At 36.8% G+C, this 18,808-nt stretch overlaps 1 long non-coding RNA gene across 3 annotated transcripts in view; it reads right to left on the bottom strand.

Moving 5' to 3' along the window:
• Window positions 1-18,808, bottom strand: part of LOC129149516 (uncharacterized) — a 1,442,660-nt gene that overhangs the window by 1,085,446 nt on the left and 338,406 nt on the right. For all 3 annotated transcript variants that reach the window (XR_008556439.1, XR_008556438.1, XR_008556440.1), the window contains exon 3: window positions 9,032-9,075. This is a non-coding gene — a long non-coding RNA (uncharacterized LOC129149516). The remainder of the gene's footprint in view (window positions 1-9,031; window positions 9,076-18,808) is intronic.

Raw genomic sequence — 18,808 nt, 5'->3', positions numbered from 1 at the left:
GAATGGAAATGTTGATGAGAACTGAGGGAGTAATTCATAGAGGCAGAATTTGAAATTTTAAGATTGGTAAACAGCATTTTGTTAGGGGAGTAGAATGAGAGCAAATAAAAAATGATCACAAGGAAGAAGGTATCAGCACTGCATCATCATGAAGCAGTCAGGAAACTAACCTTAGCATATCAGTAAGGTGGATGACACAGAAAATTCAAATCTAGACAGAGATTTTAAAATCATTATTTTGCAGACAATAGACTCACAGGAATATAAAACTATTTCAAACACTATAAATGTGGAAATTTCATTAGAAACTCTAAAGTATAGACTAGTTATCAGTTGTTACTATCATCACACCTCTTCTATAACCTGAAAACCAAAATAACAATGCAATATTAAGTAGCAAGAATCAGGAGAGAAAATAATCAAGAAAAGTTTGAACTACAGATAAGAACCACAGTTAAATAGAAAGAGAACCCAAGTTAGGCAAAAAGGAGCAGATGAAGAGCTAGGAGAAACATTGGGATACAAAGTTTTCATGAAAACAAAGTGGAGACAATATGTTTCTTCCCCTGGATTTTTCTCTCATAAGAATGCACACATATGACTTTATCACCACTGCTATTTTTATTTCACAGTTCTTAATAGACAAGCTAATCTATAATTACCAAAAATGAATAGAGGAGTTCTGTGGATAGCAGGACACTGAAAACACATTTTCACTTAACAGGAGGTGATCAGTTGGTGGAATGTGTTAGAAAGGCTGCAAATTCCATACATCAAATATCAGTCCTCTCATTCAAGGGTTGTTTTATATCACTGACTGAGAAATACAGTCAATTTATTAAACCTTCATACAGGTTTTAAAATTGTTCTAGGGGAGTTTTTAGGTGTTTTTCCATAATATTATCTACTGTGGATTGGTAGAGACACAAAAACATATGATAAAATACAATTGAATAAACGGAAGTCTTCCAAAAATATTTACTATCAAACAGCAGTCTATTAATTTTAAAAAAAGGTTTATGGATTCGAAACTACATTAAAGAAACATTTTTTGACCTTATTATGTGCCAAACACTGAGGTAGGCACAAGCACACACACCCCCAAAACACTTTTTTTTTTCCAGTCAATCGCACCATTTGGTGAGAAATATAAACAGGAAACAATAAAACAACTAGTAATAACATAAAATAAGTAATAAAACATTATGAAAAGATAAAAGAAAATGTGGCTATTTTGGAAGGTAAGAAAAGGCAAGTTTATAATTGAGTTGGATCTTGAACAGAGAGGCTGTTTTCATTATTTTATTTTTTGTTTTGTTTAATTTCTTCTTTGTCCTTTTTTCTTGCTGAAAAAGAGAATTATATTATAGGCAAAGGGAACAAATGCTAAGGTATGACAAGGTAAAAACATTTCATGTTTTAGTAAGGCAAAGTTGTTCCATGAGGTTGGAGTTTAGATACCAAAAAGGTGATGATTAGTAGGATTGCTCTACTAATCATCTGGATTAGTAGTTTTCTCCAGAGATAGAGAACCAATAGGATGTATATCTACACTAATAAAAGAGAAACATGCAAATTAACCATCGCTCCACTACGCCCACCAGCCAATTGGAGGGAATATACAAATTAGGAGAAAGATGGCGGCCGCCCAGCTGCTCCAGGCGTGGAGTGGCCGGGCGGGGCAGGACGCCTGCTAAGAGAGGGAAGGCAGGGGGTGAAGGGATCTATAGGAGTGGCACTCTGGCCACAGTGAAGACGAAGACTGCAGACTCCAGAGTCTGCAGTGAAGACGAAGATGGCAGACTCCAGCCAGAGTCTGCAGTGAAGATGGCAGACTCTGGCTGGAGTCTGCAGCAAAGATGAAGACGGCAGACTCCAGCCTGAATCTGCAGCGAAGATGGCAGACTCCAGCTGGAGTCTGCAGTGAAGATGAAGAAGGCAGACTCCGTCTAGAGCGAAGGCCTGGGTCCCGAGGGCCGGAGGAAAACCGGTGCTGGAAGCCAAGGGAAGGAAGGCCTATTGCACGAATCTCTTCATGCAACGGGCCTCTAGTGGATATATAATAGGAGATTTACTACAAGAATTGGCTGGAAATCCCATATTATACCTTCTGCAAATTGGACAACCAGGAAAGCCAGTGGTATAATTCAGTCCAAGTCTGAAGAAAAAAAAAATCAAGAGATTCAATGTCTGAAAAGCAGGAAAAGATGGACATCCCAGCTCAAAAAAGAGAAAGAGAATTCAACCCTCCTTTGCATTTTTGATCTATTCAAGCCATCAACAAATTGGATGGGGCCCATTCACATTGGTGAGATGGGATTTCTTAGTCTACTGAAACATATGTAATGTCTCTCAGAAAACTCTCATGAACACACTCAGAATTAATGTTTACCAGCTATTTGGGCATTGCTTAGCTCAGTTACTACATTAAATTAACTATCATCATCACCATTAACTCCCAGACTTTTCATGAATCTACAGCTGGCTTGTCATTTAGGTTTTGGTTTAAATATTGTAGTCCCATTGAGATCTTCCCCAATGCTCTAAGGCAAAATGACACCACCTCTCTGGTTCTATCACATCACCTTATTTTACTTTCATTCTATTATATTTTCACCTTATTTTTCTTTCACCATAAAACTTATGACTTCCTGGTGTTGTGTGTTTTTTTTTTTTTGTTATTTATGTATTTATTTTTTGTATGTCTCTTTCCACTAAGAATGTAAGTTCTATAAAAATAGGACCCATCCTTGGACTCACTGGAATATTCTGAGGGATGAACCTAGAGATGTATCTTATATGTACATGAAAGCAATAGATGAGCACCCAAAATTTCAATCATCATTTAGAAGAATAACTATTTTAAAAAGAAGCAAGCAAATAATTCTGAATCAATATAAAATGTTTTATGAATGAAAAATATAATAATTCCCCAAAGATCGTAGTCTCATTCCTTAGGGGCTAATTTTATATAAAAAACTAGAGGCCTGATGCACGAAATGCTTGCAAGAGTAGGCCTTCCTTCCCCCGGCTGCCGGCACTGGCTTCCCTCTGGCACCCGGGACCTGGGCTTCCCTCACAGCCCCGGCTTCGTCCAGAAGGTTGTCCAGAAGGACATCTGGTCTAATTAGCATATTATGCTTTTATTATTATAGATTATAGCTAGGTAATTTACTCAAAAAAGGTAATATTAATGTATTTATTTTCAGACTTTATAAAAAAAGGTAAGGTTTGAGGAAAATAAAAGTTGTAACAGTAAAAGCAAAAGTTTTGATGCCAAAAGCTTAAATGCTTGATCCTCTTTTCAAGTTCCTGTAAAATTGGGTACTTACTAGTTTTCTAACGGATCACATAACTTTTCTCCTACCATCTCAATACCCAGTAATAAAAATAATATAATTCTCTATATTAGACTACCACAAAATTAGCCCTTCCATTACTATCTCCTTGATAATTCTATAATTTTCCTCAAGACCCATTCTGGAAAGAGATGTGTCTCCCAATATGTAATGGTTTTGAAACATGTCTGCAAGTTTTTTGACACTCCTTCCACCCAGCAATAGAGTTTGTGTTCCCTCCTTCCCTTGAATCTTGGTGGGCTTGGATTTGGTTACAACTAATAGAATAGGGTTGAACTGACACTGTATGGCTTCTGAGGCTAGGTCATTAAAACCAATGCAGCTTTCACCTTACTCACTGGAACACTCACTTGTTGAACTCTGAATTGCTATGTAAAGAACCAACCATTCTGAGGAAGCCACGCTATGAGGAAGTCCAAGACACATGAAGATATCACATGTAGATGCACCATTTGGGATCCCAAGTTTAAGGTTGAAGTTGACAGCTAAAATGAACAACCATATTTGTGAATAAAAACACCTCCAGGTCACTCAGTCACTCCAGGCCACTCACTCTCAAATATTAAGTTTCTCCAGCTGAGGCCACAGACATTATAAAACAGAGAAAATCTATTTGTGCTGTGATCTTCCTATATTCTAAACTCACAGAATCAGTAAGCATAACAAAAGTGCTGTTCTAAGCTGATAAGTTTTAGAGTAATTGTTATGCAGTAATAGTAATCGCTATGTGAAAAAATATATAAATAAGTTTTATCAGCATGAATAAGATTCATATACTAAGCATGGAGTGAAAAACAGATAATCCTTTAAGAGAGATCTCCATCAGATAAGTAATTATCTTCAAATCAGTTACTTATCATTAAGAGGACTCCATTTAGCCTGGAAAAACCCTGTAATTTTAAAATGCTAAACAATATTTACCAGAGAGCGTATTATAGTGCTTAAACAAACCAAGAACTCTTTAGAAACTTTATGTGTTTAAGGACTAATTAAAACTGAATTTGTCTTTTCTACTTGGACTAAATTCTTAATTGTGAATTGCTATCTCTGTTTTACTTCTAAATATTTCTACTTTTAAAATATGCTTCACAAGCATGGGAAATGGCTCTTTACAATAAGCAAACAAGCAAACAAATGAAAACAACAACAGAAGATAACCTCTTTCTCATCAGAACTGTTTCAACCTAGAGAATATTTTTCTGACAGTTGTATGTCTGGTTAAATTACTTAGACCAAGGTCAGTGTGCAAAGGAATTTGAATCAGATTAAAAATATCATTGTAATTTCTCATTAGAATAATTTCCTTTATGAAAATTAAAACTCAGTTTTGCCCAAAGGTTATCCCTGAAAAAGATAGGTAAGTTTTAGGAAGGTTCTACATGGTCATAAAGAACGAAAATGTATCTGTTTTAAACTTAGTGTAGTTAGATTTCCAGATGACATTCCAAGTCTCCAACAAATGAGAATGTTCTTTTTCCTAACAGAATGCAAAAATTACTAGATTTCAAAGATTATTTTGTGTTAGCATGTCTTTCCCAAATATTACTAGATACTAGATATTAGTTCTAACATAATAGAACCTCAAAAGTATTTCGTTTTGAGTAAATTCTATTCATATTTTATCATGTAAAAGTGAAAACATGTCATCTTTCATAAGCATTCATTTAAATGGCTAATTTAAATGTAAATTATGCGCAATATGCTAAGGGAACATTGGCAGTATAGAGCAGTACTGACCAACAGAAAAACAAGGTGAACCACAAAAAAGTGTTCGATATAGAATTTAAAATTTTCAAACAGCCACATTCAAAAAGGAAACAAGAAACTGGTGAAATTAATTTTGTAATACCGTAAGTCCTTCCTCAACATCATCCATAGGTTGTTGGAAACTGCAACTTGAAGTGATATGATGCATAATGAAACAAATTTTAAATAGGCTAATTGCTATAAAAAAGAGTTAAGTTCCTACAACATATTCCTGGTCACAAATACATAACCAAACTTACCAATAAAGACCCCAAATGCTTCTAATATTAAACACTGAATGTGAGCTATATATACATTTAAGAAAGATTAAAAAAACAAGATAATGACTTCCCAACCTTCTTATTCCAGTTACAGGTCACAGGTGGCTGGAGCAATCCCAGCAGCTGACGGCACAAGGTGGGAACCACCCTGGACAGGATGCCTTTCCATCACAGGGTGCAGTCACACACACACTCCCTAAGACGAACATTCAGCCGAACATTCACCTCTCCGGGATTTGAAAGAAAAGTGAAATTCTAAGAAAAAGCCCACGCAGACATGCAGAGAACATGAAAACTCCACACAGTGGCCCCAGACAGAAATCTTTTTTCTTCTCATCAACATATAATAAAACGACACTGAATAAAATGTTATTTGAGGACCTGCTGTATATGTAATTTAACGTAACATACCCAAAGTATTATAATTGTAAGTTGTAATCAGTAAAAATATTTGAATATATCTAAATAGATTGCTTATTTTACACTAACGGCACGCTAACTCAATGTGAGATATACATAGCCTGTTTCTAGTGGAACTAGAGTCCTTGGACAGTGAGGCTATAGAATATCACCTGCAATGGAGCAAATCTCAGGTTTTGTTCATTTTTATCTACTTCATTTTTCTCCTGTATGACAAGGCTTTAATTATTTCTAGTACCACAAATAATAAGTAAGCATATTTAATTTGGGCCCTTTTATGGAAAATAAAATAAATTATTTATTATTTAAAATAAATATTTTTTTCTTTCCATTAGCTTTAATTCCAAATGCTTATATGCTACTTCAACTCAGTGCAGATTTAATCAAAGTCTTACAAAACTAGGAAAAGACTAAATATAATAAATTAATAATTCTTTTGGCTTAATTATCAGATGTTCAGAGAAATCTTCTCTGAGCAGCACCTCTTCCATCCCACCTGTCACTCCATCACATAATCCGGCCTAATTTTTTTAAGAGTTCATGTAACTATTTAAAAATATGCTGTTTATTTATATCAGTTTATCTGTCTGTTGTTTATCTCTTCGACTATAACGCAGGCTCTGGGAGAGCAGGCGCTTTTCTTTCCTCAAGCACCAATGCTGCTCATTGATTGGAAGAGTGCGTATCACATTGCAGTTGCTCAATAAATATTTGTTCACTGAATTAATAAATATCCCTGTTGCCTTTTAAATGCATAGGTACTCCTTAATGTAATTTCCACAAAGCAAGTCAGCTAAAATATTTAGAAAGCTTCACCTGAGAGTCATAGGCTTATGAGGCATTGTCAAGGGAGCAATGCAATTTTCATGCCAGTTTATATGGTATAATATTCATCTTCTTTAAAAGCCAGGAATGTAGAGATGGAAAACTTCACAATTATAATTTTAGGATAAGAGGAAGCTTATCCTTTCACCCAAATTATCACCTATAGTCTGGCTATTACAATGCTATTAATCCTACATACAAACATGTTTCTTTATTGTCAGTGAAAAAGCCTCTCAAATTTAATTAAAGTCAATAAAGAAATTAAAAGTTTAATGAGAGCAAGAATCCTCTGAGTATGTTCACGCTGTTATCAGCCTGTGATGTTGTAAAAGATAGGATTATGCTTTTATTACCAGACAACCAATAAAGAGAAAGGATAAGAGAAGGGTTGTGAAAAACTTCCTGCTGAGAGAAATCTGGGAGCTAAAAACTGTGGCGCTTAATCAAGACGATGGAGAAATTAAATACAAAAGGGACGGCTTCTGAACGTAACCATCTATTATTTAAAACAAAGATGTAAAAGTAATTTAACACTGACCTAACAAGATTCCTGGTCAACGTGGAATTCTGTGGAAAACTACAATAATGACCACAGTCTCTTCCAAAGTTATCTCTAAATTACAGAATTGGCCTGAACCAGAATATAAGTAACATTTTTTATTAGTCTACTTTAAAAATGAGTATTATCTAAACTAGAAATTCACCATAAACTTCTAAGTTTTCACACTTGGATTAAGACCACCCTTCATTGTCCAGTTAGTAGGTGATATCAAAGCGGTGGAGTGGCATCTGACCAGTGCTGCCCAACAGGCATCTGACTCTGTAAAGTCAATACTCCAGAACCATGGTCTGTAAACTGTGGCTCGCGAGCCACATGCGGCTCTTTGGCCCCTTGAGTGTGGCTCTTCCACAAAATACCACGGCCTGGGCGAGTCTATTTTGAAGAAGTGGCGTTAGAAGCAGTTTAAGTTTAAAAAATTTGGCTCTCAAAAGAGATTTCAATCGTTGTACTGTTGATATTTGACTCTGTTGACTAATGAGTTTGCCGACCACTGCTCCAGACAATTGCTTTCTAAGACAGACAGCTAAATCTATGCATCTCCCAAAGTCCCATGGCTCTTTCCCATCTTAAGGTCATTGCATTTGCCATCCGCTGTGCCTGGAAGGTTTTACTTCTTTGTTTTTGTACCGCTGGCTTCAGCTCAGCTTTCATGTCACTGCTCACCTGCTCTGGGAAGTTGTTCTGACCACTCATACCAACATAGTCATCATTACTCTCTCTCTCACCACTCTAACCCATCACCCTATTTTAATTTCTGCATAGAAAAGGATTTGAAAATTTCTCATTCATTTATTCGCATGCCCACTGATTATTTCCCTTGGTTCCCTTTGTTCACTTTGATTTTCCACCACCTGGATCAGGACCTTTACCAAGAAAGTGAACAATCAATATTTTTAAAACACATGCATGAGTCAGTATTTTTGCCTGTCTTGATTCTAATGGATGAAAAAATATCAATCACTATGAATATTCAATTTCTGAATTTTGTCTAAATATTGGTAGAGAAATATTTACTCATCCTCTATTACAGTTACTATGTATATACTAGAGTGTATTCCCAATTTATCCTAGTATGATATAAATAACACACATATAAATTTAGTAATTCTTAAGATAAGTACTCAACAAACACAGCCTTTCTTTTAGTTTCCTTGTCTTAGCCTTCAATAGCACAAGTTTCTACAATAAAGCAGTATTGTACAGTTTGTAGACATATATACATGCATACATATTTTTGTGTATGTGTGTGTGTGTATATATAAATACATGCACACGCATTCAATTATACTTTTGAATTATTTAGAACAGTATTCGTCCCATATGGTTATTTGGCAAAATGCTCTTTGTTTTACTACAGTTCAAGGTTAGAATAGGAGAGACAAGCTTCCAGGCTAGCAAATAAGCCTTATGAGAGAAATGTAGATTATTAATACATGCTATCAAAGACCCCAACACTTTGGCATGTCATGCCCAAGCAAATTAGGATGTATTTAGTTCTTAAGGTAAATACTATAGCTCCAATCCTTTACACATTGATCGACAAATGTAAATCTATAATTCACATCAATATAAACAGGTGGCAAAGTAAACCCAAATTGAATGCTGAACATATACAAAATCAAAGGAAGTGAACACAATGAGGAAACCACATGTTTCTAAGAGAAACGCAACAAGATGTTTAATTTCAGAGATGCACCAGCTACAATCATCAGTAGAGAAATCTACTTTTTGTCAGCCTTTTATTAATTGGGCATTGTATTTAACAATACAGATAATGTCATGCAATAAACATGTTGTGATCAGTTTAAATAACATTTTAATAGATTAAATGTCCTTACCTTAAGACATTCTTCGTAAGGTAAAGATCCCAGAAGATGATTTCCTGATGGGAAAAAAAAGAAATCATGAAAATTGGAAATAATGAGCATTACATGATATAATATTTAGGTTTACTTTTCAAGTATCCAGTTTTTTCTTGAACTTCACCATACTTAGTCAAGTAAGACTACTGTCACTATTGGAACAGTTAAAATACTTTTACACTTTTGTAACACTCCTGGCCTATGATCTAGTAAAAAAGATATACACCAAACATAAAGAGTGAAAGTCCTTAGAGATTTTCCACATATAATCTTAATATTAATCCTTTAACTTGTATTGGCTTTATTTTTCTCATTTTATAAAATCACTAGAGACCTGGTGCACGAATCGTGCACCAGTGGGGTCCCTCAGGCTGGCCTGTGCTATAGGCCAAAACTGGCTCTCTGACATTGCCTGAGGGGTCCCAGAATGCGAGAGGGCACAGGCCAGGCCACGGGACCCCACTAGTGCACGAGTGGAGCCAGGGAGGGATGCAGGAGGTTGGCCAGCTGGGGAGGGACCACAGGAGGGCTCCAGGGCATATCTGGCCCATCCTGCTCAGTCCTAATCGGCCTGACCTCAGCAGCAAGCTAACCTACCAGTCGGAGTGTCTTCCCCCTGGTGGTCAGTGCACATCATAGCGAATGGTTGAGCAGTCTTAGCATATCATTAGCATATTATGCTTTGATTGATTGAATGGACAACTGGATACTTAGCATATTAGGCTTTTATTATATAGGATGCAATTCACTTCAAATGAACTATAGCATATATAAAATTCTAATATTGTTCAAAATAAAGCCAAAGTAATTTTAACTAGTTGAAAATAAAAGTTTTATATGTATTAATTTTGAGATGCCAAATCTGCATGTATGTGCATGTGCATGCACACACACACACACACAAGTATCAAGTTGTATCCTGTGTATCTCATGTTTCAATTGGAATTTTAAGTTATTGAGTAATTTTCAATCAAGAAAAGAACATATTTTACTTATACTTTAGTATTCTGAACACTGGAAGCCTGAGATGAAAGGAAAAAAACTCTAATTTGTCCCTGAAAGATTTAAATACTTTTAGAAGAATCTTTTGCTCACAGAACATATTTACTTTTGTACCATTTTCAATCCCTACCATATTTTAAATTTGGACTACCAATTTAGACCTGAGCAAAAGCAATAGATGTCCACAATCAGACGGCTGCTGTGAATCACTTTCAATAAGAGAGGAAAAACAAATGAATTGCAGCCAGCACTGGGCGCTGGAATTGAAATTACAAGCACTCTGAGGAGTAATTATAGTATGTGGTCCGAGGATCCTGCTGCTCAGCTCCATTAACATTGCAGACCCTGCTGAATTATGAAAATGCTCCTACGTTCTAACATTTGTACAAAAAGATGCCAAAACAAAATCCCCCAAATATTCCCTTGATAAAGGGTTAGGCAAAACTCAGTGTTTATATTATAGTCCTAAGGAAACTTTCAGACACACAGATACTAGTATATTTCACATATTAAAAGTGATGAAATGTCTGGTATTGAAATGAATGGACAGAGCAACTGAAAATTCCATTAAGTAGATCTGATTTGAAATTCCATCACCAACAGAAAATGACCCTGGTACTCCCAAAGTAATAAAGCCCCGTGTTCTTTTGTGCTGCTCAAGAATGCAGACCTGAGGCAGGTGAAAGTTACAGAATGGTTGATTTCATCTTAATATAAGGTAGGGGAACGCATCATGAGACAGAGCATTCCCAGGGTCTAAACACATTTAAACAGGGGATAGATAGCTTCATGTAAGACCACTCCAGAAAAAGCTTCTGACTAGACAGTATCAAGGTTTCTTCGCTACTCTTAAGATTGTATAATTCTGTGCTTCGATGACCTTTGTAGTGACCCTGCAAGAAAATCTGAGAAGCAAAACATATGCGTTAATATACTCTAAATATCAAGTCCCTATTAAGCACATCTTTAAAAACTTGCCATGCTGTCATGAACATATAATTACCCTCACGTTTGGAATTTCCTAGGTCGTGAATACTCTTTTCCTCCCTCCTTCCCAGTAACACTCGAACTTCCTATCCATCCTAGCTATGCACTGGCTTCTCCAGGAATTCTTTTCTGCACTTGCTCTGACATCAAGACTGCATTAGGTGCCTATTTATGTGTTTCCACAGAACATGCATTCACCACCTGGACCGCATGCTCTTCACACTGCGCTGTACTGTCTACTTTCCTTACTAGATCATAGGACCCCATAGGCAGCAGTTGTGGCTACAACTAAAATGCATCCAAAGAAATTAGTCCTGTGGAAGCACCAGTTCTAGGATGTCGATATGATACTTTAAAAGGAAAATTATTTTTTGAGGTGAATTTGGAAAATGCTGGGTGATTCGGAGGTTAAGCAAATTTATTTACTGAAGGACATCACAGAGCTATAAATGTGTCCTATATTTTGTGAATTATTAGGAAGAGAGTAAATGGATGTAGAGTTTTTCAACATTATTTTTTCACAGGAATATCATTTAAAGCTAGAGTTCCTTCTCATTTATTTTAGAGAACACTGAATTATTTTATTTACCAGATCCCTGAATAGTACCTGGCACAGGGTAGGCATGTAAGAAAAACTAATGATGTCTGTTATTAAAGAGTAAATTAACTGACTTTCAGGTTTCTTGTTAAATGCCCCCTATGTACCCCTTTTTTACAGATTAAAGGAATTTTGTGATCATCTGTATTCTGAATGTAGGAATCCTGTCTCTGGTATACTTGTGAGAACAACTCAGTGCTGAAGACAGTATATCTACAAAAAACAGTATGTTTCATTATTAGAAAGCAATTGTTTAAACATTTCATTGAATTTATAGCTGAGTGCTTCTAACTTTAGTGAATTGATTGGATTTCTTCCTTTCGAACAACAACACCAACAAAATGGACACATTTCTCTATATAACACTTCACAGGCACTCCTTTTAGGTTTCCCCTCTGAGTTAAACATCTTAGTTCCCTTATTCCTACTGCACTGTGGTTACCAGATTTCCAATTTGAAAGCAATCTTGTTATAAAATTTTATTTTGTTGATTCTGATATATTTTTCTAAAGCAAACTTAAAAATCAAGTTTATATAAAATCTTAATATTTGGGGAAGATGCTATGGCTCAATCCTATGTTCTTTATTCCACTCGTTAACACTCCAGTCACCCTGAATGTTTTTTATTCTCCCTTTCACCTCTTCAAACATTATTTACCCTTTGAGATAAAGTTCAGCCCCATTGCTCACCTAACTACTTTAGCTTTCACTTCTTCCTTCCTGTGCTCAGACAAATCATATAATAATCACATTTTTAAGACAAGGCAGCCTCCCCATGTTCTATATTATTCACTGACATCCCATGTATATTTTTCTTCATTCACTTAGAAGTTATAGGAAACCTAAAAGTAATATTTTACTTTCTATTTCTCTAGATAACCTTGTAAAGTGCTTATATGCATGAAAAATATTAATTAACTAGTTGCCAGAAAATTTTGATACACAGTTATTTGCAGATTGTATGACTATATTGCCTTGCTGAAGTCCCTTGCTCCTTGATACTTACAGGGCTAAGGTAAAGGTACGTGGCCCAGATAGTCAGTTCAGATGTAGCCTGATTCCTGACTTTCCAAACTCTTATCTCTCCTGGGAAGGAGGGTGGTAGGCAGAAAGTTTTAAGTTTATTCTACATTTCTGAGTAAGTCATTCTATAAGTTATACAAAACAAAACAAAAAACAATGGTTTCCTTTAAGTTTTATTTTAAACTTTCGATTAACTCTGTAATGATCCTATCAATATGCTGCCTTTCCAAATGTAAGAATAATAAACATATTAGTATAACATTCGTACTTATTTTTTAAATCCACTATTACAACAGATTCTAAATTATTTTATTGTTTCAAGTTACTCTTCAATTCACCATCTATATCAAGGGTTGTCAGCCTTGCAGTGGGGGCTGTACTTACATTATAAGATATTTAGGAGCACCTTTACTCTCTACCCACTAGATGACAGTAGCCACCTCCAAACCTATCATGAAAACCAAAACTGTCTCCAGACATTGTCAATTGTCCCCTGGAAGTCTGAACGACCTCCAATGAGAACCACTAACCTGCATTACTTCTATAGTCATCCTATATAATAAAGATGTAATATGCAAATGGTTGTTACACCTTGGGCGGAGAGCTACAGAAGGGGGAAGGGCAGCAAGCTACGAGGGGAGCAGGAGGAGCTACAGGAGGGTGGGGCAGTGGGCAGAGAGCTACTGGAGGGCGGCAGTGAGCTACTGGTGCACGTATTTGTGTGCAGGGCTACTAGTATTTCTATAATACCCATTTTATTACTTATTCTGCTGTTTAAATAATTCATTTTAATGGTTATTCTTCTTCGCCTTATACATAAGCACATTATCAAGGACTTTTGCAGTAAGTCTTGGTACTCATTTCTAAAATTAAATTATTACATCATGCACTTTTGCTTCAACTACACATAGCTATTTGTTTCTCAGAACAACACTCTATGATTTTCTATGTTTGCTTATGTTGATCCTTTAATAAAGATTTCCTGCCCTGACCGGTTTGGCTCAGTGGATAGAGCATCGGCCTGTGGACTGAATGGTCCCAGGTTCGATTCCTGTCAGGGGCGTGTACCTTGGTTGCGGGCGCATCCCCGGGGGGGGGGGGGTAGGGGGGAGGCTGCTCAATGTTTCTCTCTCATCAATGTTTCTAGCTCTCTATCCCTCTCCCTTCCTCTCTGTAAAAGTATCAATAAAATATATTAAAAATTTTTTTCCTTTTCTTCAATTTCTACTTGGAAAATTATGACTAACCTATTCAAACAAGTTAAAATGTTATCTCTGAGAAGTTTTATTTCAAAGATACATAGCTTTAATTATTGTACATAGTAGGAGATAGTCTCTTCATCATTTATTCACTCAAATTTATTTCGATTTTGAGCAACTACAAAATTTTGTTATTCAGGAGAATGCCACATAGTGAAACTGATATTGTCCTGTCAATTGTTAACCTGGAAAACAGAACACATTATCCTGTAAGGATGAAATCATTTCACTTAACAGTATCACATTATACTTGCTAAGAGAGAGAGTCTGAAGCATGTCTGCCCCCTCATAATGCCTTCAGGCATAGTTTTTCAATTTGGCATTTCCACTCCCAGAAGAGCTTAGTTTCATCTGCACACTTGAATACTTCACTGGGCTCTGTCTCCTCCAACTCATTTATAAACCTGTGTGATAGCACCAATCCCTAGTGAGCTCAGGTAAGTAACATTCTGTAAAAAGCAAGAAGCACTTTACCTGAAATGGAACTGAGGTCACTGGTTTGCATATTTGCAGTTTATAGCTACCACATGGTTTGGGTCAACACTGTCCAATAGAAAGTTCTACATTTTCACTGTTCAGTATGGTGGCTATATGTGGCTACTGAGCACTTGAAAGGTGTGATTGATTAACCTAATTTTAAATTTAATTTTAATATAATTAGTTATATGCAGCTAAAGGGCAAATATTTAGGGTATCACTAAACTTTGTTTTCCTGGATTTTCATAAAAAGTAAATTGGGGTTTTTTGTCAATTACCTTTCATACTTCAATTGAGAGTTCCCAATAAAGAAATACGTATTATACAGCATCATCCTACCTCTTACCTTGCATTATCAACTCCAGTTAGAGATCTAAAAAGTAAGAAAAGGAAGTCTGAGCAATAGTACACATAAATCAAATGAAAACTATATCAGCAAGAATGTTTTTTGTTACTTGGGAGGATTTGAGGGGGAAAAAAGAGTCTGATTAAACCTGACTTATTGATATACCATATAGATTTTAACTAAGTGATATGATTTATTGAGATAGTCCTAGTAGAGCCAAAGAGAAAAGATCAGTGTTTAATAAAGGTTTGCAGAAGAGAATGTCTTTGTAAACACAAAGAGGAAAAGAATAACAAAGTCCAATGAGTTCAATGAGATGAGCAGCAAGCACTTGTCCGTTGTCAATAAGAAAAATGGCATGGAGGGTCCCAGAGTCACAGAGGCAACTGGTGATCATAAAAGCCCATGACTTAGGACAGCCTTTTCAAGCTCTGAGAAGAGGAAAAAAAATGGCTAAAATGGAACTTTAAATGGATGGTTTCTTCACTTTTACTAAACAAGACAAGAATAAAGGAAGAATTATAAAGGGAATATTTCAATAGCCCAGAATCAAAAGATAGGACAAAAGTATGAAGCAGAAAAAGAAAAATGAAAAAGTAAAGTACTTTAACATAAATTATTTCCCCTAGCATATTTACTTGTTTTGAGAACACAAACCTGCTAACTGCACCATGATGTATTCTAATTTATCTTTCTTCTAGAGCACAATTTCTCCAGCTATAATTTAAAATTTAATTATGTTCTTAATTAGCCATTTCTGCTCAAGGAGTGATATGCCCCTAGAGTGGCAGAATACAATTATTCATTCACCAAGTTCATATTGAGCATATTCCATGTACTACCACGGCTCCTAGGCCAGACAGGTGACTTCCAGCTGAGTGATCATAAAGACTTCCAAGTGGAGGTGGGATGGAAATTGACCTCGACAGATGGACAGGAAATAAGGCAACAAGACATCTGTGTGTCCCATCAGTGTGATCCTGGGAAAATGGCCAACAGACCCACCCAACAATTATTTATTATTTAATTACCTAGGAGGATTCAACTTCCTTCAGCATACTTCTTACTTACAGACCAGACTCTGAAGTTGCATGTTAACTGGGAGATGACATCCAACGACAAATGTCATGGTGGTTAATGAATGGTAGAACAGTCACCAGCTTTGCATCTTACTTAGTAATCCTATTCTAACATTTCCCTTCATTCCCTACATTTATTTGTTTCATCCAAACCTCTTTGAATTAGCTTCACCATCCTGATGGTTCTGTCCTTAAGTTAAGTAAAGATTTGACATACACTTATTTTATGTTTATTCCAGGGTCATGCATCTAGTTTTATAGAAATTACATTGTGACAATAGACAGGGGCTTTAAAAACATAAAATCAGTCCAGGTAGAAGGAATTGAGTAATAAAATGCAAAATTGGTATGCATAAGAAAAATCAAGGAAAACCCTTTTTTTCTCACCAAATCCACCCAATATATTCTCTGCAAAGATACAAAGAATAGTTTACTACAATGACACTGGATGCCCTACAGTTAAATAAAGCAAACATTTCATAAACATAATGTTATGAGAAAGAAGCCAAATACAGAAATAATAAATGCAATTTGTATATATTACAAAAAAAAGGCAAACTTAATTTATGCTCACCCTTGCAGAGTGAGGGGGAAATGGATGAAAGAAAGCATAAGGGGACCTGCTGGGGAACTGGTAATGCACTCTTTCTGATTACACACATACGTACATTTATGAAAATTCATCAAGCTTATGATATGTGCACTTTTCTGAATGTCAGTTATACTCCAATAAAAATGGCTGTACATATCATAGATGTTAGAATATATTTATAATAAAAAGAAAAACCAGGCTTGTTTAAGAATTCTGGGTTTGGCACAATCTCTTCTGCATCATATTTAGATTTTTCTGTTTCTTACATTACATATCTGGAGCCGGCATGATCCATAATCTCCTTCCCAAAGAACTATCACAATTAATCTACAATTGCACATTGTTTTCCTGTAAATATCTCACCTTCCCTGCATGAACCACACCCAATATGTGTGAACTGCAAATTACATTTTAAACTATTTTAAAATGTCACAAGTGAATCCTAAAGATATTTTACTAAATATATAAATGTAGAATATTTCTAGTTTTCTGTGATTTTTCTCCCAATTATTTTATAACTATCCTGTCAAAACTGATTTGACTTCAATATTATTGGATACAACAAGGTGTCAGTTATTTCCAAAGTATATAATTGTTTTTTCCAATTTAAAAAAAAATTAAATTAAATTTATTGAGGTGCCATTGGTTAATAAGATTATAGAGGTTTCAAGTATACAATTCAATGATATATCATCTGTATATTGCATTGTATGCCCACTATCCAAAGTCAAATCTTTGCCACAATGTTTGACCCCCTTTTCCCTTTAGTACGCCCCAATTGGCAAACACAATACTGTTGTCTGTGTCCATGATTTTTTGTTTGTTTTTCTTGTTTGCTCATTTGTTGATCTCAGTATATATGGGTGAAATCATATGATTATTTTTTTCTGTCTGACATTTCACTTAGCATGATATTTTCAAGATCCATCCATGGTGTCCCTAACGGCAATATTTCATCCTTTCTTATGGTTGAGTGGTATTCCATTGTATATATGTGCCACATGTTCTTTATCCAATCATCTAGCTAAGGACCCTTTGGTTGTTTCCATGTCTTGGCCATTGTGAATAATGCTGCAATAAACATAGGGGTGCATATATCTTTGTGAATACATGTTTTCAGATTTTGGGGGCAGATACATGGAAGAGGAGTTGCTAGGTCACACGGTAACTCTATTCTTAATTTTCTGAGGAACCTCCAGACTGTTTTTCAAAGTAGCCGTACCAGTTTACATACCTACCAGTAGTGAATAAGTGTTCCTTTCCCCCCACAACCTCTCCAATACTTGTTATTACTTGTCTTATTGATATAGTCTTTCTAACAGGTATGAGGTAGTATCTAATCTAATAATAGACAAATATGCAAATTGACCATACCTCCGACACACCCACAAGCCACGCCCACAAGCCACGCCCACCATCCAATCAGAGAGAGTATGCAAATTAACCAAAACCAAGATGGCTACAGCCACAGAGAGCAAGGTTTCCTAGGTAACAGAGGAAGCCAAGCTTTCCGCCTGCCCTGGCCAGGCCTAAGCCTCCACTCAAGCTACAAAGTTTCAATTGTAGAAGGTAAACAAATTCAAACAAATGGCGGCAGAATGGAGCTTGAGAGGGCAGGCCAGGGTTGCCGCTGGCAACAGGGGAAGCAAAGCTTTCCACACACCCTGGCCAGGTCCACCCGCTTAAGGCAACAAAGTTTCAATTATAACCCCAACACAAATGGCTGCCGGCCGCTCCGAGGGAGCCCCAGGCTTGGCTCTGCTCCAGGCTACAAAGTTTCAATTGTAGAAGGAAAATAAATTCCAGATACCAGGGCCTCCGCTTGCGTTTCCAGGGGGCGTGACCGACCTGCAAACCACCACAGGCCCCTCGCTCAGGCCGCCCCACGCCCCAAGGGAACCCCACCCTGATCAGGGACACCCTTCAGGGCAAACCAGCTGGCCCCCACCCCTGTACCAGGCCTCTATCCTATCTAATAAAAGAGTAAGATGCAGATTGATCATCACTGCAACACACAATATAGCTGCCCCCATGTGGTCAAAGATCCTGCCCCCATGTGGACACAAGATGGCCACCACAAGATGGCCAGCAGGAGAGGGCAGTTGGGAGGCACCCGGCCTGCAAGGGAGGGCAGTTGGAGGTGATCAACCCTGCAGGAGAGGGCAGTTAGGGGTGACCAGGCCGGCAGAGGAGGGAAGTTGGGGGCAAACAGGCTGGCAGCAGAGTGGTTAGGGGGTGATCAGGCTGGCAGGCAGAAGTGGTTAGGGGCAATCAGGAAGGCAGGCAGGCAAGCAGTTGGGAGCCAGCAGTACTAGATTGTGACAGGGATGTCCAACTGCCCGTTTAGGCCCGATCCCAGGGATCGGGCTTAAATGGGCAGTCGGACATCC

Source organism: Eptesicus fuscus, chromosome 6 (genome assembly GCF_027574615.1).
Source record: "Eptesicus fuscus isolate TK198812 chromosome 6, DD_ASM_mEF_20220401, whole genome shotgun sequence".
Lineage (NCBI taxonomy): Eukaryota > Metazoa > Chordata > Mammalia > Chiroptera > Vespertilionidae > Eptesicus > Eptesicus fuscus.
Note: the sequence above shows the minus strand (reverse complement) of the source record. Positions and strands in the feature narration are given on the sequence as shown.